We start from the raw sequence: 23897 nt of genomic DNA on the forward strand, positions 1-23897 counted from the left end.
AACTTTCTCTAATTTTAATATAACAAGTGTTTATTTAGCTATTCAGTTAAAATAGTCAACATTTTCATTCTTTATTCCATTTTCTGCTATATTTCCAAATATACACTAAAGAAACTTTTTAGTGTGTTGGAATCATGAATTCTCGTACATTTCCATTGTATATCAACCACTTACCAGCTGAAATGCACCCTTTACTTCATCTGCACCGCCCCTCCATTCAGGCTTCCAGCAGTGCTCCTTCCCTCAATTCCAGTGGCTTGCTCAGCCTCTCCCTTGAAGATCTGGATTCTAATTCATTTAGATCACTGACCCTTGACCTGTCAACATGGACTCCCTTGTTGCTTCCTTCCCCTCCCTACTCTGCCACTTTATGTTTCATCACACTCTAATTTCATTTCTCCATTACTGGCCCATCAACTTACAGTCATATCTGCTCTTCTGTGCTGTCGCTCATGCTCCTAAAGGCAGAAGAAGAAAGTCCCGAAAGGGAGCTCGTCTGGCCTGCCTCAGCGTCCTTCCTTCCCGAACGTCATCATCACTGAAAGGTGGGGTGGCTAGCCTTCGTTACCGATCCCCACAATCACATGCTTGCCTGGTTCTTAAGTATCACCTCCCTGAGCTGATGCATCCTCTCCTCCATATTTCTGCTCATGGTTGATGGCCTCATTACATGGCTGAGAAAATCAAGACTCTCTGGTGTAAATGTCCATATTCATCCTCTTTTCAATATAAACATTCATTGTTTGCTGGAAACATCGGAGGGGCTTTTGTCCCATCTTTCACAACTTGGACGGCCTTTGTTCCTGACCCAGTTTATTTTTCATTAGTTTTGCTGTCACACTCGGGGCCCCTTACCTTTCCTGACATCATGGAGTTTGTCTTCCCATGGCTTCTTGGCTGCTGTTTTCGTTGTGGTCATCATAAAACCTTTATTTATCCGAAACAAAATGCATTTTCGCCCACAACCCAACCCCTGTTTCTGCGATCCCTGTTTTTTGGCGAGTACCAGCATTCTCCCGGTGCCTCAGGCCTGGCACTTCAGGGGTCTTGCACCTCTTCCTGATACTCTCGCCCAGTCCCCTGTGGGTTCTATGGAATCTGCCTCCACATGCGTTTGTATATGCTTCCTCCTTTCCACAAAATGTCAGCAGTGCCTTGTGGTGAAATCATGGACCTTGCCTGAAGATGTCAGTTCCTAGTGGCTGGACCTTTGAAAAATCACATACCTCTCTGAGTCTTGGTTTCCTTATTTATATAATGGGGCTAATAATAGTATAGCTGGTTCAAAATGTTCTTTTGAGGCTTAAATAAATGAATACCTATGAAGGGCTTAGAGCAGTGTCTGGAACAGCACCTTGTGAGTACTCAATAAATGTTAGATGTTACTATTACCTATACATTAGTGGTTCTCATCCGGGAATCATTTTGCCTCTCAGAGGGCATTTGGCAATGTCTGGAGGCATTATTGAATTTCATCACTGGGGAAAGGGAAGCTACTGTCATTTAGTGGGGAGCAGCCAGGGGTTCTGCTAAACCTCCAACAGGACACAGGATGGCTCCAGGAAACAATTACGCAGTCCAGATGGCAGTGGTCTCCGGGTTGGGAAATGCTGCTCTACAACTTGGCTCCAGAAACTGCCACCACTTTCTCAAGGTGTAATCCAGTGCCCATTTTTACCTTTTTTCTCAGTCCTCAACTCTTTGGAAGGCTCATTTTATCATGTGCTTTCAGTTACAACCTGATTTTGATGGTTCTCAAATCTACATCTCCGGCCTCCTGATTATGTCTCCAGTGGTTTTCCCCTGGCATAGTCTCTTGATATTGGAGAATGTTAAAGGGGAAAAAAAAGACCAGTGCTCCTCTTCCATCTCCATTCAAATGGCCACCCTTTCCCAACATTTCCATTGTCACTAATGGCACATTGTCCTGGCTCCGGTTCCCATTGGCACTGTCTCCAAGCCCGCGCCTCCAGTCCACACCAGTTGCTGCCAGTTCGTGCTCAGCATTGTTTCCTTCCATCCTCATTTCCATTTCCATGGCTACTGCTCTGTGCAGGACTCTGGCTGGCTTCCCTGTCTCCCCTCCTCGCCTCCTTCCTCCACACAGCTGCTGGAATTGTCTTCATTAAACACTGTTTTCCTCTGCTCAAGAATCCACAGTGGCTCTCCATTAACACTTATTAGCGAAAGGAAATTCCCCACGAAGCCCGGTATGGCCTGACTTCCCTCTTGCCCTGTGCCCCGCCCCCAGCAGCCACCAGCCTGTGTATTACTTCCTACAGGTCTCTGGGTGTCCCCCTGTCTGAGCTCCTCTTGTCCTTGTCTCTACACCTTGGAGTGTTATAATTCCCCTCCCTGGAAAGCCTTCCTCTCTCCTTTTTTTCTTTGTTTTTGCCAAACCATGTCTGTCACCTCTTCCAAAAGCTGGCTCAGTTTTGAACTCCCCCAGGAAAGCTTCCTGAGTAACCCATCAGATTCTTCTTGTCTTGTTATTTAATATCTCATTTTGGCCTTCATGACTTATTAGACTCGACCCACATTAACTTATACCTGCTGACGTGTATAAAGAATCCCTAAGTATTTTAAAAGCTTTTCAAATATATATGTTCCACTCCCCCCACCTTTTCTTTTGCTGGTAACTCTTAAAAAAAAAGAAGAAGCTAATACCCACAGCTAAAATAAAGTGCAGTGGTTAGAACAGGGCTTCAATAGATGCAGTCTCTGTAACTGTCTCCCTGCCTCCCCTCCAAAGCCCAGGAGAAACTCCAAGGGCATAGTTTATTGGTAACTTTAAAATAACCTATTCTTCTCTTTGTGGTTGTGTTGGTGGTAGGTGGGTGGGAGGGGGAGGAGGAGGAAGTAAATCCCGGTTTGCCAAACACAGGTAACAAAGTGACAGTCCTAAAGAGGCTGCCAGTTGGAGCAAGGATGTGGTGTGAGAAGAACATACCAGGGCCACAGCCTGGGCCCTCGCTAATGGACATTCTTCATAGGGAGGAAGGAGAGAACTTGGAATCTTACAACACTGTGCGCTCTGGGTGTTTTCATTTATGAGGGTAACATCTAGATATTGGTTAGCACTTTGCAACAAACTGGGCAATCTTAAATATGTGATCTCATTTAATTTGTGAGGTAAACAATCATACTCCAGTCTGCAGCTGAGGAAACTAATGCCAGGAGGGTTAGGGGATTTGCCCCTGGAACTCACGATTATTGTGAATTCAAGGGTTCCCGCATTGTACCCTGCTACCTCATCTTATTCTGTAAGATAAGGCTTTAAGGGTTACGCTCAATACCGTTATTTTACAGAATGGACTTCCAAGTGATTTCCTGGTGGTATTAAAGCCCTTGATAAGTAAACTTGAGCCTTGAATGAACTCCTAATTAATGTTCTCACTTTATCACCAACATTACATTTGATTCCTCACCTGAGGTGCAAGTAGACCTCTCCATAGCAGCCTTGAGACCAGTGCTGTCCAATAGAACTTTCTGCCATGATGGACATGTTCCATAGCTTTGCTTTCCAATGTGATAGGCACTAGCCACGTGAGGCCAGTAAGACTGGAGAACTTTAACGGTCACATGCAGTTGGTGGTCTCCACATTGGACACCACAGCTTTAGACTCACTGTTTTCTTATACTTGCCAGAAGGAGTCATTTGCCTAATCTGAGTTTTCACCTCATCTGCCTTCTCTTCTCGCTGGGAGGCCACAGTAAACCCAGAGGAACCGGGAGCTCACTGGAGGCTAGCTTCTTCAGAGTCCAGATCCTCTGCGAGAGAGAGAAGAGATGTGAGCAAGCTGACTGCGGGCCTGGGTGGGAAGCATTTGTAGGGGAGAAACAGTCAGTTCCTGGGTTTCTTCCCCCCAGCAGCCTCATGAGGGCCCAACAGTCAACATGGAGGAGATTTCAGCCTCTTCCCACAGGAAACAGGCTGAGGGAGGGAGCTGAACTGCTTTGCAGAGGTTGGCATAGATGAGGCTCTGAGGTGGCATCGTCTCCACGTGGCCCAGTGAAAGGTTGTCAAGGAAATGTGAGGGGGTCCATTTGGTGCTTCTGTCTTTAATTTCCACTGAGAAACACCACAAAAGCACCTTGTGGTTGAAGCCTCCTTTTACAGCTCTCCCCCATCTCTGCCTCTCTCTTGTGCATTTGTGTGTGTCCATTTGGGTACATACACGTCTTTCTTACCATATCTTGCATTGCTTCAAATGTGCTAGTTACTGTCTTTCCTGAGGCTCCCAATGACACGCTTGTTACTGCTGAATCCAGTGACTGCATCAGAAAAATGACAAACCTGCAAGAGTATATAGCTAATGAAAGTGATAGGTCGATGGTATGGTATCGCCTTCTCTTTTGCTGCTCCTTCCCCCTTTCTTGTTCAAATATTCTGTTCAACTTGAATTTTAATCTAATTTATTATTTATGCCTGCAAGAAAAAAAAAGTACTGACCTCTGTAGCCTATGGGATATAAGGCACTGGGAGCTCTTCTCCCAGATAAATTGAGTCTTTTTCCTCGTGGAGATGGATAGAGGAAGAAAGAACTTCCCTTAGAAAATCAGTCTTAAATTATAGGACTAGAGGGAGAATTATAGTTCAGATTCTTTGTGTCCGGAGAAATTATGGAACTGGATAGTCTTAACATTAACTGTTTAATGGACACAGATGCTACTCATCCGTGTAAAAATTTATCCTTTTGCTCTTTATTGCCATGAAGGTTTATAGGAACATGGAAGTCTGATGTTTTGCAGTCCACTGGCTTGCTGGTGAACCCTCAGGAGACACTCCAGGTTTCGCTCATGATGTCGCAGCTCGTTGTTGGGCAGACAGATGTGATACCACACGGGGCATCAAGAGTCCATACGGAGGGAACAGTTTGGAGGCAGTGACTTGGAGAACAAGGCACTTGTATTCAGACTGAGGCTTTTAAAACAGAGCCAGGGTGGGAGCACTCAGGGCAGCTGTGACAGAGGGACAGAATTATTGCCCTGATAAGAGATTTTTGCAAAATTTTCTCTGAGGAATATGGACTTTAAGAACATAACTCATATTGCCATGAGTTGTCTTTTAAATCAGAGACCTAATCATATCTCTCTTCTCCGAGACCTTTAATGGCTCATTATTGCATGCAGAATGAAGTCCTTGCTGTTCCCCGCTGGCGTGCCTGGCCACCCGAGGTTTGGCTCGCACGGGCCTGTGCAGTATCCCGCTCACCATGCTGCATTCTCTGCTCTCCGCTCTCGCCACCTGTGTACTCAGCACAGGCCCTTGACAGACTTCCTTGGTGTTGCTCAAACCATTCCTTCATTCCTTCAGTCAGGTACATCCTCCTCACCGCTCCATTTGGGCTTGTCAGAATTCTAGCCATTCTTCAAGGTCCCATTGCAGTGTCACCTCCTCCAGGAAGCCTTCCCATATCCTTCAAGCAGCTGGCACAGTTCTACTTCCTGTATTTTCATGTATCGTTCTATATTCTCTGCAGCGCTTGTCACTGCCAAGTCTAATTTCAGTTATTAGGGAATGTGTCTGAGTCCACCTCTTGACGGTGGGTCCCTGGAGGTCCAGGCTGCATCTCGTTCATTTTCATCTTCTGCACACAATCTGGAAAAGTGCACTGTGTACAGTAGGCATGTTGAATGGAACTGTCTTTTATTTCTTAATCGGAACTGCTGGCTACTTACTTTTATCTCTTTATTTGCTTTTTATATTCAATTCATCGTTTTGAAGTATTGTTTAGCCTGTACAGACCCATGTGTAGATGGAGAAGGAAGAAGCCTGCACGTGTATACATGATGAATTTAGAGAATATTCTTTTCAAAATCATTTGGATGAGGAGGAATTTTAGCTGAAGAAGAATAAATACATTTTGTTTCATTACAACTTGTTCAACTTGTTTCTCACTTTTTCAAATCATTAAAGTTTCAGTCTTGAATGCCTCACAGGTTGAACCTGTTCCAACAGAAGCAGGGTAGCAATTGAGGCCAGATTGTAAGCCTGCTGCAGACAGGTGGTGATACTCCAGTTTTTGTTGTTAGCCTTTAGCATTTTTAACATTATTTCTGGGTATTGGTTTTAAATGTGCATTTTTTCCTCTCTCATGTTCCTGAATAGTATTTATGTTTATTTACAGGTCAAATCCTGTTTCAAGAAGTAGCCTGAAAATGAAAATCTACTACTCATTTTTTTTTCAAATTATATTCAACTGAAAGAATTTTGGGGTTAAAAATTTATGGCCAAATTATTAAGTTTATTACAATATTTTATTTCCTTCCAATATTTTAAAGATGTTTCGTTAAATTTATAATGAATTTTGTTAAATCCTCTTCTCCCGGGATGGGAAAGAGACATGGGGATTGACGAGTTGGGAGGAAGAATCATTCATATGCACCTGGAAGAAAAAAAGGGCACTGACCTGCCTTTGTCCCATCTCTATCAGCTCCGTCATGAAGGAACTTCCCTAAAATAGAAGCTTTCTCCCATGATGAGGTACTTGGCAGGCTCAGTTATAATCTTTCTTCATTTTTGCAACAAACTATGTGTCTTTTTTTGTAAGATTTTTTTTTTTCCCTTCAAGAATGAGAGAGTTCTTTTTTAATATGGTTTCAAAGTCCCTAAGATGTTCCCCTGCAGTTGGATGGGGCTCAGGCCCCCGGTGGCCAGGCTTACTTTTAAGGGTCCAGTTATAGATACTGTCATACTTTTTACATAGTGTTAAGGAGCCAGAACTGCCCTGAGCATGATAACAGGGTCGTAGTAACCAGCTTGACGCCTGGCTCCATCCTCCCTGGTCTTCCCCTCGGTGCAGCATCAGGGACTGGTCATTGCCGCGGACGTGGTTCTTCTGCGTAGCCTGGGCAGTTCCCTTTGTTGAGTCACGTAGCAGAATTATGTTTTCATGTGTGTATATGCATGCGTGTGCACTGGACTTTTTTTTTTTTCTTTTGAAGTGCTGAGGTGAGACATTCAGAATTCAAGGTCAGTGTGGTTCAGGCCTGGACCTAGTAGGCAGATTCTCTCTGAAAGATAGAATTATCAAATGTTATTGCTGAATGGGACAACTCATTGTGAGGCCGAGAACACCAAGGCCATGGACTAAGCAAACGTCAGCGTATATAGGGACCGCCTGAACCAGGGCCAGAAATCAGGCAACCTGACTCTTGTTCTGAGGCTTTTTAGACTATATCAAATGTCTACATACTTTATTGATCCCACATTTTGATTAGTAAAACAATTTGGAATACTTATTCCCAATACATGTGTATTTACTACCTAGTCGGGAAATCAAAGTTCCTACCACTTAGTTTGAATGGGAGAATTAAATATTGGGAATTAGTTACAAAAGGATTGGAAGAGCTGAAAAGCGAAACAGGGAATAGCCAACTCCATATGCACCCCCAGATTAACCCAGCATGAGGTTGGTATTGACCTTTGGGTCATAGTTGCCCATTGGGAACTGGAACCAGTGGCAGCTGCTTAGCAGAGAATGGAAAGCATGGAGGAGATGCAGCCACCGAGGAGATGCTGACCAGAGCAGAGTATCCCAGCTTCTCCTCTCTTTGGCACCCTTTCACTCTCTTGGCAGTACCTGCATTGCTTAAACCTAGCCAGAGTCTGTTTGCCAACAGAGCCTGGGGATGTGGGCAGCAAGGCTTTGTCTCCTGCAATACGGAGCAGTGAAAAGGGGCTGGGCCGGGGCACTTCTGACGGCAAACAGGAAAATCGAGGCAGATTTTCCTCCAGAGACGACTGCAACAATATCTCGCATTCCACATGGTATTCGGCAATGTGACCTGGCCACTGCCTCCCACGGTCAAGGGGAGCCTGGTCCCCTCCCCTTGCATCTGGGCAGCTTTATGATTGCTTCCACCAATCGAGGATGGAGGAAGTGGCTCTGGGGACTTCTGAGGCTAGGTCAGAAAAAGCCACACAGCTTCCACTGTGTTCCTTTGGTGTGCTTGCTCCCTGTACCTCCCAGCTGCCATGCTCTGAGAGGCCACACGGGGAGATCCTCTGTAGGTGCTGCAGTCGGTAGTCCTAGCTGAGCCCAGCGCCAGCCGTGTCAGCTAAGAAGTTCCAGATGAGCCCAGCGGGCAGCCCTTGCAGTCACCTCCCAGCTGTTTGAGAATTCCCAGTTAGGCCCCCAAAGTGGTGGAACTGAGACAAGCGTCCTGCGATACCTTATCCACACTCCTAACCCTCAGAACTGTGAGCGTAATAAAACAGCTGTTATTTTATGCCACTGTTTCAGAGTGGTTTGTTATGTAGCCATATATAACTGGAACACAAGTGGCCAAGATGTTTACTTAGTGCATAATTATATGTATATACTATCTAATATGCTGAGTCCATTGTAAAGCAGACAGAAAACCAGAAGTTAAAAATGGGTGAGATAAAATTAAATGTAAATAGAAGTCTAACATTTTCTTCCCATACCTAGTGAATGACCTTGCCCCAGTGCCTGGGGCTGGAGACCACACATTATTTTACACATTGTATCCATGGCAAGAACAGGGTGGACTATGATATTTCTGGTCTTCTAAATAGCCAGTGACTACTTCAGCAGTCTGTGAGGAAGAAGGATTTGGGGGGCAATGATAGAGAGAGGAAGAACATACTGGAGAGGTGCCCAGTGAAGAAGGACAGTCAGGAGAGAGACAGGTAAATGTAGGTGAAGGACAGATTCTGTGAGATGGGAACAGGGCTTCCAGGTGGGGTGGAGATTTGTCCTGGAGCAGTGTTAGACTTTAAGAGTATTGAGTTTCATTTCTGTGAGGTCATTCATGAGGACCATCACCCTGTCCCAGCGTGGATTCCTGTGGATACTGTGTAATGGTTAGTGGGCAGGGAGGCTGTGCGACAGTTTCATTAACACAATGGGAACTGTTACTAAGAGTGATTCTAGACTTGAGTGTCTCAGAGATCTGAATATTTTTAGGAAGAGGTCAGGTTGAGTCTTTTTTCTAACATCTCTTACTCTCTTTGAGAGACCTCTAGTGTATTTCATATATGCACACAATATGCACTTAGGACACATATAAGTCCTTATGTACATTTTAATTCTTACATCATTGTATACATGTAGGTCTTTTCTTTCATTGTTCTCCCCCTCTTCAAAACCCTCCCAAATGCAACAAAGCACTTTGGAGTTTTTCTTTCTTACTGTTATATAGTCACAGATCTACTGTTACCATAAAGTATACTTATATAGAACATCTGTACAGATAAACATATCTAATATACTGAGCATATTGAAGGTAGTTAATTTAAAAAATGGATTTCTTTTTCCCCTCTCTTTTCTTTTCTGACTTATTCCTAATAAAGTCTATTTATCACCTTCTTATCATGAATTCCCTTACAGGAACCCTGCAAGTCAAGCAGCTGTATTGTGTGGTGGTCAGCCACTGTTGGAGTTGGGTTAGATAAGTTAGACTTACCTAATTTATCACAGATAAATTGGACTCTGCCTCTGTCCTTGGGGAGTTCACACTCTAGCAGGGACATCCAAACTTTTGGCATCTCTGGGCCACCCTGGAAGAAGAAGAGTTGTCTTGGGCCACACATTAAATACATTACAACATGTAATTACAAAAAAAATCTCATAATGTTTTAGTTAAATTTATGATTTTGTGTTGGGCTGCATTCATAGCCACCCTGGGCCGCATGTGGCCTGTGGGTGTGGGTTAGATGCCCTGCTCTAGGGGGAGAGACAGACAGATGAATGGATAATTATATTCTGTGTGGTGAGTGCTATGATGGAAGTAGCTATAGCATGCTCGGGAACATGGGGTAGGCATTGGTTTCCATGAAGTCTTCTTAGAGTTTTGACAAATAAGGGCAATTAGACAGCTCTCCCAACCAAATTGCATGTGCTTGGCTTTTGGATGTAGTGAGCTTCCTGCAAACACACTAGATTATTTGACTTGAATATCCTGTTAATGAGACAAGCTAATTTGCCCAAGGGAACCTCTTCACCCCTTACATTCAGGCTAAATGCTTTTCACATAGGGTTTTCTTATTCCAGCTGCAGGGTTCCCATCTTGCCCTGGAATGAATTCTCTCTAGCCAGCAGAGAGACTGGGGCTCACTCTGGTTTTTCAATATATCTAGTTCATTTCTGGCCTTGGTCCATCTGCACATGGGAGGTCCCCTCTAGTGTGCACTGGGTCGTGAGATTTAATGAGTCAAAACACGGAATACTCAGTTAAATTTGAATTTCTGATAAACAAGTTTTTAGGGTAAGTAGATTTCAAGTAGTGCAGTTGCGTTGTTTATCTTGAAATTCAAATATACCTGGGTGTCCTGCGTTTTATCTGGAAAGCCGTATCACTGCTCTCCTTCAGCCTCACTCTTCTTGGAATGTTCACCACGGAGTGGGAAGGGTTCGCAACTTTTATCTCTAGAAGCACCGTTTCTGGAGTGGAGATTTGGACCTTCGTTTTCCTCTTTTCCCGGTCAAGCTTAGGGTTTGTTTTTCTCTTGTGTGTGAGTTACATGTGGCGAGGCCTGTCAATCACAGCAGCAGTGCCGAGCTTATTTCTGCTACGGACTCTGGTGATATTAAAAATCTGGCCTTCGGTTGAACTGCTTCTATCAAAGTGATATTGTACCGAAAGCTTATTTTGCTCCCCAAACTGGAAGTGGAAACTCTTTATAAGGAATTGTGCCTAAAGAGTGAGTCAGAGGCAGGAGGGAGGGTTGGCTCAGAAAACAAAGGGCATTAACTGTCATGCAGGGACCTGAGACACCCATCTGACAGAGCAGAAATCTGTTCTGTTTATTCCTTCGTTGTTGACGGTGACCTGTTAAACTAGATCCCTGGGCAAGCACCTTCTAGCCAGGTAGGGTGTCAAATGTAAGTAGCATCAATAACGATTTATTGAACACGCTGTACCTGCCAGACACTGACACTGTGCTGAATGCTTTCCATACATGTTCTCACTTAATCCTCACACTAATTTAATGAGGTAAGTACTCTTGTCACCCTCATTTTCTAAATGAAGAAACAGTCTTAAGGAGGTTAAATAATTTGCTTAAAGTTGTCTAGCCAGTAGGTGGCCAAACTGGGATTTGAGCCCAGGTCAGTCTGATTATAAAGCTCCCACTTACAAGCACAGTGCTACACTGCAGGGGGTGGACTTGGGCTTTGGGGGTGAGGGGGGCGGTCTCTCTAAACATTTGTGATTTGTCTTGTCTGCTCTGTTTTAATGATTTCTAACAAGGAAAAGTCATTTACAACCTCTTCAATAATTTGTTGTAGTGTGTGATGTCCCATTTTGACAGGCTACTTGTCTATATATTAATATAGTGTCTTTTTTCTGAAGTGTAAAACCATCGCTCAACTTCAGTGGGAAGAGCACACTGATTCCCTCTGGCCAGGTGGCTCAGTTGGTTAGAGCGTTGTCCCACTACACCATGGCTGCGGGTTCAATCCCTGGTCAGGGCGCATACAAGAATCAACCAATGAATGCTGAAATAAGTGGAAACAATAAATCAATGTGTGTGTGTGTCTCTCTCTCATGTTCTCTCTCCTTTCCTTTATCTCTCTCTCTCTAAAATCAATAAATAAAAGGTTAAAAAAAAGAGCAAATGGATCATCTTCTATATGAAGTGGTAACTTTGCTTTTTCCTCCAGCCACCTCTCAGTCTTTCCTCTTAGGTTCTGTAATCAACACCATGATCAAAGATAATTCAAGTGCCTACTTCCTAATGTTTAGTACTCTTTGTGCTCTCTTTTGAATTCCTTCTCAATTACCTGTTGTGAGTGCATAATAAATATGGATTCGATTGGTCTGGTTTTTGCAGGCTTCTGTACTGCAAGTACAGCGTAGCCAGGTACATAGTGAAAGGTGGGTGTTGTTTTGCTGATTTCCTTTGAGGTGTATCCATCTCTCGTTTGTCTTGATGCCCATTGATGTGCACTATATTGCATATAGCTTCTTCCTGATATTTTAGTTTATGGTCTTATTCAATTATGCCATGAGTGAAAGGGTTTCTTAATAATGCTGTGTCCGTTAGGATGCCTCTCTAGTATAGGGGTCAACACTGTAGAAGTGGTGTGATCAGAAGACCATAGAGCTCCTCACCACAGGAGCACCTGTACCAGTGACTTTGAGCTGATTGCAGAGTGCCCTTGCAGCTGTCACATGTTAAGTGCTTACAGACTTTAGGAAGCCCTGTTGTCCCTCTGGGTAAGTGTTCAGATTGAGGGTCTTAGAAACCTGTTGCAGCTTTGGGGAAAAAAGACAGGGAAAGGGAGAAGAAAGCTTTCTCCCATTGACCCCAGAAGGTCTGGTGGTTATGGGAGAGCCTTAGAGTTGGGGAAGTTGGGACCTCCTTTTTGAGATTTCTCCCTACCAGCAAGGAGCTTCTGAGCTGCCTCTGATAACTTCTCCCTGGCTGGAATTTGCTTGCTTTCCAGGCTGAAATGCAAACCAACATCTGATTTCTCTCCAAGTGCTCTGGGTTCATTAGCCAGATGAACCCAGACTTGTATCCCGGATGCAGCCCTGACTTGTATCCCGGAGTACCCTGGGGTTGAAGCAAGGATCCCCCAATGTCCAGCAACCATACAGGTGTATCTGCCACTGCCTGCTGAAGGGACTGATGGCCTGCTCCGCTGGGGACCTGAGCTGGAGGGAATGTTTGTAGCAGGACCACTGTCTAAAGGCTGATTCAGCCAAACCCTCCTTTCCCAAACACTTAATCCTTCAAAGAAAAGGAGGTCTGGTGAGTTTTCTCACCTGACTTTTCTGGATATCTGCCTCTCAGCTTAGAGGGGCCAATTGCCAGTGACTCCAAATGGTCCATCTGTCCACCAAATTCCCACTAGTCACTGATTGCCTCTCTTAAACTTAGGATGCCTGCCGGAGAACCGCACCGCCTCAGTCTTTACTGTGTCAAGACATGGCATCGTTAGGACGCTGATGGGACTGATGTCACCTACGTGCAGAGGACACGTATTAAACATTTTATAACTAGAGGTACAGTTGCTCCTTGCAGAATCCAGGTCTTTTATATCTGAGCTCCTCTTTCTCTTAGAAACATGGCTTTTGAGTGAGCAGTCTTTGTTAAGTCACCAGTGCTGGCTGCGCTACCACCAACTGTGTTACAATCTTCGGCCTCAGAGCAGAACCAGATGACTCTGGTACAAATGAATTTGAGAGCAGATATATATATATATATATCTCTAAGACCCAAATCCGTAGGACTGTGCTTTGTCTGTGAATAAAGAAGAACAGGACTCCTTTGCTGTTTACAGTGCTGTCTCAGCAAGGCACACGTTTCCGCATCTTTAGTCCCCGCCAGAGGGCTAACAAAGATGTGTCGTTCTTTCATTGCAGTCCATTTTCAAATTTAGCAATTAGACATGTGGGGCAGGGTTGGATTGATCCTTATGAAAAGAAAGCGTTTTCCCAGAGGATCCCCCCCTGGCAGAGACTTTCTTTGGGCTTTTGCTGGGAGGCAATGTGGCTATATTTGCCCCCGAACCTTCTTTTTTGTCTCCATTCAACAACACCTTGCCGTTTTGTATTAAATTTGCCCATGTATTGGTTTTGAGTATCATCTTCTCCCCTGCCCCCCAATAGCACTTTTTTCTACACTTAACTGTTAGTCAGCTTTGAATGAATAAATGCCATGCTTTCAGGGTCTAGGTGGAACTGTGCCAACTTTTGCCATAGTTTTCTCCCAAAGATGTGCTGAGAGAGTGAAAGAACAAGTTCAATTTAAAATGTGCTGCTTTCTTGGTTCTGGGACTGGCCAGTAAGCCCAGAGGGTGATATATGACGTGAGTTTAACAATGTGGAAGCGATTTGGAGGAGAATTCATGCTTCATCCTCAGCCTTGTGCTGCCTGTCAGTGATGGTTGCCATGGTGATGTTTTTGGTGTCATCAGCAGTGGATTTGGGCTGCAGCTGGGAAAAGAGCCACAGCCACAGGTGGGGTCCTATAGGATCAAAGGCCACTTTCTATGCTAGGGTTTTAAGTTGAGAAGGACAGATGGAATGGATTGTTAAAACTATACAATGCAAGAGGGAGAATATTCAAGGAGACTTTTAAATATTATGCTGCAGGACGTGGGATGGGATTGCTCTTGGATGTGTGGGGAAAATGTGTGTGCGCTGTGGCTGTTCTTGCTCCCGTCATGGCCCACTGTCCATAGTGCAGGGAAGTGTCACTGTTGAGCTGTGTCACAACTGCCCTGGCAAAGGCTGGTTCAGGCTTTGCTGCTGTCTGGACCAAGCTACTGACTGTCCCCTGCTGGCAGATAATAAGGAGAGGAAAGCAACACGCAGCCTGGATTGGTGTAATCCCAGGATACTTCACGTAGCAAGCCATGGCCCTTTCCCGCTTTGTGGGGATACAGACACTGAGGGGATACTTATGGTAACATAGGACTCCATGAGTTATTATTAGCTACTAGCTACACTGACCAGACCACAGTGGAAAAGCAGCAGGTCTGCCGTGGTCCAGAAGTTCGCAAACAGCGTCTTCCAAACGGGAGAACAGATCTTTCGTGAGTGCATGAAGACTTCCCAAGGAGTATGAAGGCATGGGTAACTTGAAGACACTTCATTTTCAGATCTTCAGTTTTCTAGTGTATTCTTTCCTAAAATCGATCTGTTTAAGGAAAGCTACTTCCCCTTTCAGGGTGGCCCGTTTCTCACCTTTCAAAAGAAAGACATGTCTCTCATTTGCCCAGAATTTGACTATATACACTGCCCCAGGGTGAAAAAAAACAAAGGGATCCTTAGAAATACTGGTATTAGGGGAAGCTTCCTTTATTTAAGACACCATAAACTAACCCTGTATCCCACTCATTAAGAGATATACTTCTAATAAGATTTCTATCTTTACTTTTCAAAATGTAAAAAACACAATGTAAAATCTAATAAGATTTACTATTTATGTTTAATACTCATTTGTCAAAAATTGTAAAGTATTTGTTATTTTCACTAAAAGTTTCCAAGTAATAATTGTAATACTATCTCAATCTAGAAAGGAACAGTTAAATGCTTAGAACCTATGATTACAGGTAATGCAAAATAATCATAAACTTTAATTTATATACATATTTTGGTTGCAGAGAAGCATGATAGTGATCATTAGTTTCAAGCATTACATATATTAGATTACCACAGTCTTGTGGGAGAAATGAGAGAGAAATATAATCTCAGGAAAAAAAGGAATGATATAAAGTTTATGACATTTAAAGAAGATTATATATAATCTTATATTTAAAAAGTAGGTGATGGTAGATATCAAGCTACTGTGGTATTTATTTATAGTTCATTGAATACATTTAAAAAAGTGATGTAATGGTTTATTTTAAAATGTTAATATTTACTATAAACCAAAAATTGTATCCTTTGCAACTGCTTAGATCATGGTAAAAAAAATTTAAATGTTAGTTTAAAAATAGGCACAGGAGTACATAATTTTAAAGAATCCTCGTTGTGAGTAACTGAACAAAAAAGTTTGCAGATGCTGTTCACACAAACCCCTCCCCAGTTTTTATGTATTTATATTACCTTCAAAGCCCGACTTCTCTTGTTTCCTCCTCTGACCCACCAATATTATTACTCACTATGTCCATGGAGGTGTCTGCATCATTCTCTGGGATGTTCTGCAGAGCTAGTTGCCTCCATTCCCAAATTAGCTTTGTTCATCCAGTTCCTTGTGTTTCTTCCACGTTGTTATAAATGGGTGCTGGTTTGGCATCTGCACAGCCATTCCTTGGAGTTAAGTCTAGTGATAGATGGTTTACTTTGCAGTACAAATGCATGATGGTATGCTTCTAAAATCAAAGTCAGGTGTTTATGTCACCTAGTTTCATAGACTTCTGTTGGGGTTGGACTGACTTGTGTTGCCACTGCCCTTACACTGTGGATTCTTTTCCTTTGAAAGAATATGAGTAGACTATGGTATTACTCATGGGAGTCTCTGTAAGCCCATCTGACTGTAAATCTGCCACATGTGTAGGTCCTGGGGTCTACTGTGTCCTGGGGAAAGGGAATCCTGGAGAGAAAAGGGAAGGTGGTGCATAGAAAATATGCTCTCCTATGGTTCACAGGAACTTGGTAATGTTCTAACAGTTAAAGGCAAAGGTTCAGAAGTGTTACCAACTGTTTTTAGTTCCTGAAGGAGCTCTCTGCAGGATCACACGGGCAGAGCCAGACTTACACGGTAACACCCAGGAATACAACGAGAATCTGCGGTGATACAGAAAACACAGCCTTCAGAAAGGATGTGTAAGTTAGTTAAGAATTGTAACACCTCACAAAAATGCTTACCCTGCCACTTCTCACTCTTTATTATGTAACAATGACATCCTCAGTGGACTAAGCAGCTGTAACAGGAAGAGTAGCAGGTACTTAGTCTCATTTTATTCGCTGGGCTGGTAGCCTTCATTTATTTATTTATGTATTTTTGTCCTGCCCCAGTTTTTTTCAGGCCTTAGACCTCTAAGCCCATATTTATTACTAATGTGTCAATTTAGGAAGCTACATGGAATCCGTCTATTCTTGAAAAGCACAAAATACCAGAAATGCACTTTATTTTTGTAACCATAGCCATCTGATAAGTGAAGCAACATTTGATAAACAATTTTACGGTTTAAAGAACCATATAAATTAATTTACCTAATAGTCCAGATCTTGGGAACATTAAAGCTATGAGCATGTAAGAAAATAGGTATCTGCACTGATAGCTCACAACTCCCCCTCCCAGCTGGGACCCTATACATTCCTTTTGTGCTCTAGATTACCTAAATCCTGGTCCACGACACACAGTAACTGCATGAAAAATACTTGAATAGTTAGGTAAGAGACATAATATTTATCTCTTAAAGCTAAAATAAAAATGTTTCTTCTTTGGACTCCAGTAGGATATGGGTTCGTGTCATTGCCCCTAACTAACTTTGTGACCTTGTGCAGTTATTTCATTTTCCTGATACTCACTTTTATCATTTGTAACATAAAGAGTACAAAGTCTATCCTTGTAGCTGAGGGGACTAAAGAAAGTGAGTGTGCAGCAATGCAGAGTAGGTGCTGAGAGATTATTACCGTTTTCCTGAAAGGCATCTTGGTAAGTATTTCCCTGTACCTCGGCTGTGCTAGACGCCGGCACAGAGAGGTGGATGGTAGACTACCCAGCTCTGTCGCTGTTGGGAAGCTGTAATGGAGCAAATATTCCACTCGTAGCAACACATGGTAGTCATTTGGTTACTTAAGGCTGTGAAATGTTGGGTTGTGTGACTAAGATGGTAGCCTTTAAATTGTCACCTCTCCTCCACTATGTGGTTAGAGAAGGGTTTTAGGAGATCATGGAAGGCCCTGTGGGAAAGGGATGTGTGCCTGTTCCAGGGGTGATGTTTTGGCTTTGAGGGATGATACGAGAAGATCTAGGTGGGGATGGAGCAAATTAAGTAAAGTGGGTAATGAATAGGTGCATCTGTATAAAATTGAGGTTGTCCTTTCTAGATTTGTCTTCTAAATGAAAATTTTTAAAAAGTAGGCAAATCTGGATATATTGATAAAGGAATTGATGTTCATTCATCGATGCATTAATTCAACAGGTATTTATTGTCTGCTATGTGCCATGAGCTTTTATAGTGCCAGCGGAGTGAACAAGAAATGCAAAGACCCCGAAGCAGAAATATGCACTTTTCTTTAACAAAAAGCAAGGAGGCTGTGCTGCGAGGGCAGTGGATGGGGCAGAAATAGGGAGGGTGGGTCGCAGAAGTAGTCGGGGGCCACTGTTACGTAAGAGTTTGTGGGGCCATGGCAAGAACTTGGCATTTTATTCTAAATTCAGTGGGGAATCACTGGAGAATTTTGAACAGGGCATAACGTGATTTGACTTAATGATCCTTTATGTAATAAGCAAATTACCACCCAGAAAGTGCTGTCTTATAAACGATCATTCGCTTTGCACAGTGAGCCTGATCAGTTGGTTCTGTTTCAGATGTGAAGGAAGTAATGGAGTCCAGCAGGCACTGGCCTGGCCTTTAAGGTTCAGACGGACTTGTATTTGAATCCTGACTTGACTCTTTAAGGCTTTATAACTTTGAGAAAAATGTTTACATTTGGTACACTTCTCTTTTCTCATTCTTAAAATGGTGGAATAATACTAAGATCTACCTGCAGGACTGTTTTGAGGAGTAAATGAAGGAATATCACTGAAGTGCTGGCATGTGACCAGGTCGATACACAGAGTCGTGCTCAGTTGCATGGTGGCCATGGCTCTTCTTGTCAGAGATGAGAAATAGCAGCTCTAAGACTAGAAGTCAGTTCCCCGATCCCTGCTCCGCCACCACCCCATACCAGCCGCCACGGAGGAGGTGCTTTTCCCATGGACGGTAAGGGGAGATCTCTGCGAGGACCCAAGGGATTGGGGACCTGATCAAAGTGCAAGCTAAGCAAGGTGACTCCCACAGTGGCTCTCATGATCCTCTGTGATTTAGCCTAATGGGGAGTCATGATAATGAGACTGTGTTCTGTCCCCAGGTCTAGTGCTGTGTGCGTAGCAGGCCCTGGATAAATATTTGTTGAGGATGAGAATGCTTTAAAGTGATTATCATCTCAATTGAGATGGCTACTGTATTGTAAATTCCCATTAATTTGGATTCCTTCGGTTTATATAAATTCAGATCTGATCTTTATCCTTTGTACAAAATAAGAAGTTGGAAGTGACTTAGCTCGGGACTTTATAAAAAATAAAGTATTACCAAATTTAGGCCTATCAGGGCATTGTTAATTAATTTGCCTCATTTTACTTGTTATTCATATGTATCTTCATTTAAAATGTTATTTGTATGGTCATTAAAAGTCATAAAAGAATTATTTCCAAAAGATTTGAGTTTCCATTAATTTTGATAAGATATTCTAGCCCTTAAAAATTGCAAGTGAATTAGATGTAATTACATTATTCAGTCGTGCAAGTTAGGTTCCACAATAGTAAGTGCTTGATCATATAGCTGAAGAGTTGACAGGGCAGGGGGCCGGGTATGGGTGGGAAGGAGAGTTTTTCCTCAGGCCCAGGTGAACAATTCCCTGACAACAAACAAAGAAAGGGGTTGATGTTTAAAAAGTGGGTTCTTAGGACTTTCTGAAGTTCTGGGTTGTCCTCCCTACCCCTTATCCCACCTGCTGTTCCAGCGGACAGTGCTGGTTCCTCTGGACAACCACCTGTGATCCACTAGTGATGTCTGTGGGAGAGAGGTTTGCGTGTGGGAATGGGCAAAGGCAGCATTCTTCCCACGTTTTGTGAAAGAGTGGATTGAATATTGGTTGCCTCGAGGCACAGAAACTTGAACCAGTTGTGGCTCACACATCTGTACCGTCTTTGACCTTTTGCCCAGGAGAGGGCAGTAACATGCTAACATTCGAGCTTTTCCAATTGTCCTCAATAGACACTGCAAGAACCAGCATAGAATTAGTCAGTTATGCCTCACTTTCACTTTCACCTGATCAATGTTCAATCTTCTGTTTAGTTGTTTAAGCTTTGGCTCCCACGGTCTACACACACATAGATCTGGAGGTCACATGCGTTCGTAGGATACTAACAGACTGGAAATATGCAATGATTCTCTACCAAATCTGATGCTGGGAGTGCTGCCTGCCTTGGTGACCACTTTCCAGCTCTGTCTCAGCCATTGAGGTGCCACGCTCTCCCCGACTTTTCTAGACTAGCAAATCATGTTTGTGTCCTCTAACCTATGACATTTTGAAACAAGTTCATACGCAGTCTCCTGCTCCATACAGGGTTTGGAATGAGAGGGGCATTATGGTTTTTCCTGTGTCCCTTTCTCCGTGTTCACAGCAGGAGGACCTGGCGGCCTGCTCCAGCCTTATCATGCATATGACTAGGGTTATCAGGCTTTTCTTTGGGAGAGTTTTTCAACCCCAAGTGGGAAGTTGTATGCTAGTTTTGGGCATTTTTAGCTTTTGACTTAATATGCGAACACAATGCATTCTGAAAGTACTAAAAACAGGAGGAGCCATTGGAATATAGGATAGTCCTCAATATCTGTCTAGGAACATTGTGCTGATCCTTCTGGTAACCAGTTTAGCTTAATCCAAGAGTCACAGAATCAAGAATATCCATCTCTTTCCTACTTACTCCCCTTCTAATCCACCTACCTGTGGGTGTGCCTGGGCCAGGGGTGCCCACAGAGGGGCACCGGAATAAATACAATGGTTCATGAAAGAAAACATGAGAAATGAAGGAAAACTGTGAGCAAGTGGGTAGGCAGGGTAAGTGGCGGGAGATGAGGTTGTTGATGAAGGGGTGGATGGTTAGCAGAGAAAGGCTCGGCGTGAATTGGAACATCACAGGCCATGTGAACTGCATGGCAAGTTACCTCGTCTCAGTCATCGTGTTGGAAAGTGTGGGGAGAGTATGGATGTTTGTGAGGTGGGCGTGTGTCATGCATAACCTTCGCTTGTCACAGAATAGCTTATTCAGCAAAGCGTTTCTCAGCTATTATGAAACATGAATTTCGTCTCTGCTCCCTTCTCACCACCAAGCCAGGTTACAGCCATTGTTTCCCATTGTCGAGTGTTTAATGATTTCCAGTCATGGGCTTCCCTCGTTTCTCCCGGGAGCTTGCTTCACACCCTGTTGAGTTTCAGATGTTTTTAGATACTCAGCCTACACTTCCTTTTGCTCAATTTCACCCCATTATCTCCTAGTTATACCCCTTGTACCACGCTCATAAATCAATCTCTTCTCCCATTTCATCATTTTGGTAGTTCTGAGCCTTAACTGTTTCTGTGTGGGTGGGGTGAAGGGGGCTGGTCGGGGGTAGGTTGGAGGGCGAATAGGAAGGTGAGGGGGGAAAAATGCCTTCTAGCTGTATGACTTGAGTTCTGCTCGTCCATCACTCATGAAGCAGTCTGGGGTAAATCCATCACCATGGATCTCAGGGACTGCCACCTCCCAGCACGTGCAGTGGGCACACATGGCTCAGGGGCACCGAGAGAGAACAGAGGAGAGCAGCTCTGGACGGCAGGCCCTATTGCAAGTGATTTAAGTCCCAGTTTCATTTGTAATGGTGAAACTATAAATATCTCAGGGGACTGGTGAAAGTTGGTAATACAGTCTGTGGATTTCAAGCTCTTTCTCCACAGATCCATGCACTTCCAGTGGACATTCTACCAGACCTAAGCCTTTGTTACTGGCTTTTCAGATCACTGTATTTGCTATCTCAGGCCTGGTGCTAACACAAAGCCACCCACAGCCCTTTCTAGTTTTGTATTGTGTACACCTTGTATGTGGTGGAAATATTTCTTGGCTTGAGGGCATGTTTTGGAAGTGGAAGAGGGTACAGGGAGGATAAATGGTACTGGAAAAAATACAATAAAAAAATGAACTATTAAAAGGGGCACACTTTGTGTTTTTGAACTGCTCTGAACTGCTCTATTTTTTTAATAGAAACTAGATTTTAGGCAACTAAGCTCCGCTATAGATTGATAAAGTTGATCAGTATTAATAATAATAATAATATTTAGTGGTAATTTGAAGACTGAATTTAGAATATAGAGAGGGTGTGGGAAACAGTCCAACTGTTTTCAGGTTGGTTAGGTTTTTATTTTATTCTAATTCTCTGCTTCTGTCTTATCCCTGTCCTGCATGGATGTGAGTTGGTTAAGTTTGATGGTCATGGCAAAAAAGAGGAGAGAAACATTTCATTACCTGTATTTAAATCAACTTTATTGAAGTAAAGCTTATATAAAATAAAATTCACATATTTTAAGTGTACAGGTCGATGACTTCTGACCAATGTATGCGACCATGTAGCCACTCTAATCAAGAAACAGCATTTCTACCTCCTTGGGAAGTTCCCTTGTGCCCCTCTGTGGCGCGTTTTACTCCCCAACTCTTCCCCCTGCCTACCGCAGGCAACCATAAATCTGATTCGTAATCCTTACAGATTAGTTTTTCCTGTTCTAGAATTTCATATAAATTATAGAAGACATTATATAATCTTTAAATCTACTTTTTTTTTTTTTTGCTCAGCAAAACATCTGTGAGATTTATCTGTGTTGTTGCACATATTGGTAGTTCCTTTTTATTGAGTAGTATTTTATATATGAATATACCATAATTTACCTATTCACCTGTTTATGAACATATGAAGTATTTCTAATTTTTGGCTATTATGAATAAATCTTTAAGAACATTCATGTCCAAATCTTATAAGATCATAACTGGTTATATAGTGGCATGGTTAAGGTTTTCTTTTCCTTTTACTTTCAACCTAAATATGCCTTTATATTTAAAATGCATTCTGTATAAATAGAATATAGTTGGGTTTTGCTTTTTTACCTAGCATGACAATCTCTGCACTTTGATTGGAGGGTTAGTATATTTGTATTTAATGTAATTACTGATGTTGAGTTTATGCCTATCATCAACCAATTTGGATTTCATTGGTCTCTTCAGCTTTTCTTTGTTTCTCTGTTCCTGCTTTCTAATCTTTTTTAAGGTTAATAAATATTATTTAGTGCTTCCTATTTTATTTCTTCTGATGACTTTTAATTTATGCCTCTGCTTATTATAATTTTTAGTGGGTGCTATAGGACTAACATTATGCATTCTTAATTATGGCAGTCAACTTAGAGTCATGTGTATCTTGTCACACTTCACATAGGACATTGCATGCCTGTCACTTCCCAATTTCCACTTCCTGTTTTCTTCCATAAATCTTAAAGCACTCTGAGTTAAGTCTATCACATGCTTCCCACTTCTCAATGTAATAATATCACAGCAACAGAATTTCACTTAACTGCCCACTTTGTCAATTGTAAGATCGTTGTCCCATTTTTTACTTCTACATATACTGTAAACCTTGCCTTATACTGTGATCATTATTTCTTTAATAAACAGTGCTATTTATGTAAATTAGGAGAATGACAACATAGTCTTTTATATTTACTCATTTATTTTCCATTTCTTGTCCTCTTCATTTCTTCCTGCAAATCTAAGTTTTTTTTGTCTGGTATTATTTTCCTTCAGCCTGAAGACTTTCTTTCATTCAGCTTTCATTGATCTGAAAATGTCTTTATTTTACCTTTATTCCTGAAGGGTATTTTTGGTAATACAATCCTGTGTTGACAGTTTCCCCTTCTTCCTTTTGGTACTTTACCGCTATCATTCCATTGTCTTCTGGTCAGCAGTCATTTTCTTTAGCGTGGTCTTCAGAAGTTTGATTATGGTGTATCTAATGTGTGATTCCCATTATAGTAATCCTGCTTGGAGTTTGTTGAGCTTTTAGAACTATAAGTCAGTGTTTTTCATTGTATAGTCATGTGCCACTTAACAATGGGGATACCTTTAGATCGATGTTTCATTAGGCTATTTTGTCATTGTGTGAACATCATAGAGTGCACTTAACCGAAACCAAGATGGCCTAGCCTATTGCACACCTAAGATATATGGTATAGTTTATTGTTCCTAGGCTAAAACCCATGTTACTGAACAAAATTACACAAGATTAAATCAAGCACAAGGGAAAATGATGCAATCAAGACGCACAGTAAACACTCAATATATGATGCTGCTGCCAGCCTAACAAAGCATATTGTTCTACAGCAAATCTTTTCTTATAAGTAAAAAGAATAAACTCTAAAATAATAATCGAATTATATTATAGTAAATACATAAACCAGTAGCATAGCCATTTATCGTCATCAAGTATTATGTACCGTATGGGCTATACTTTCATATGATTGGCAGTGCAATTGGTTTGTTTACACAAGCTTCACTACAAACACATGAGTAATGTGTTAACGCTTTGCTATAACTATGACTACAACACCATTAGGCCGTGGGGATTTTTCAGCTCCATTATAATCTTATGGGGTCACCATTGTATAAGTGGTCCATTGGTGAC

The sequence above is a fragment of the Pteronotus mesoamericanus genome, unplaced genomic scaffold (genome assembly GCF_021234165.1).
Source record: "Pteronotus mesoamericanus isolate MK-2021 breed Mesoamerican mustached bat unplaced genomic scaffold, CSHL_Meso_final scaffold_21, whole genome shotgun sequence".
Classification (NCBI taxonomy): domain Eukaryota; kingdom Metazoa; phylum Chordata; class Mammalia; order Chiroptera; family Mormoopidae; genus Pteronotus; species Pteronotus mesoamericanus.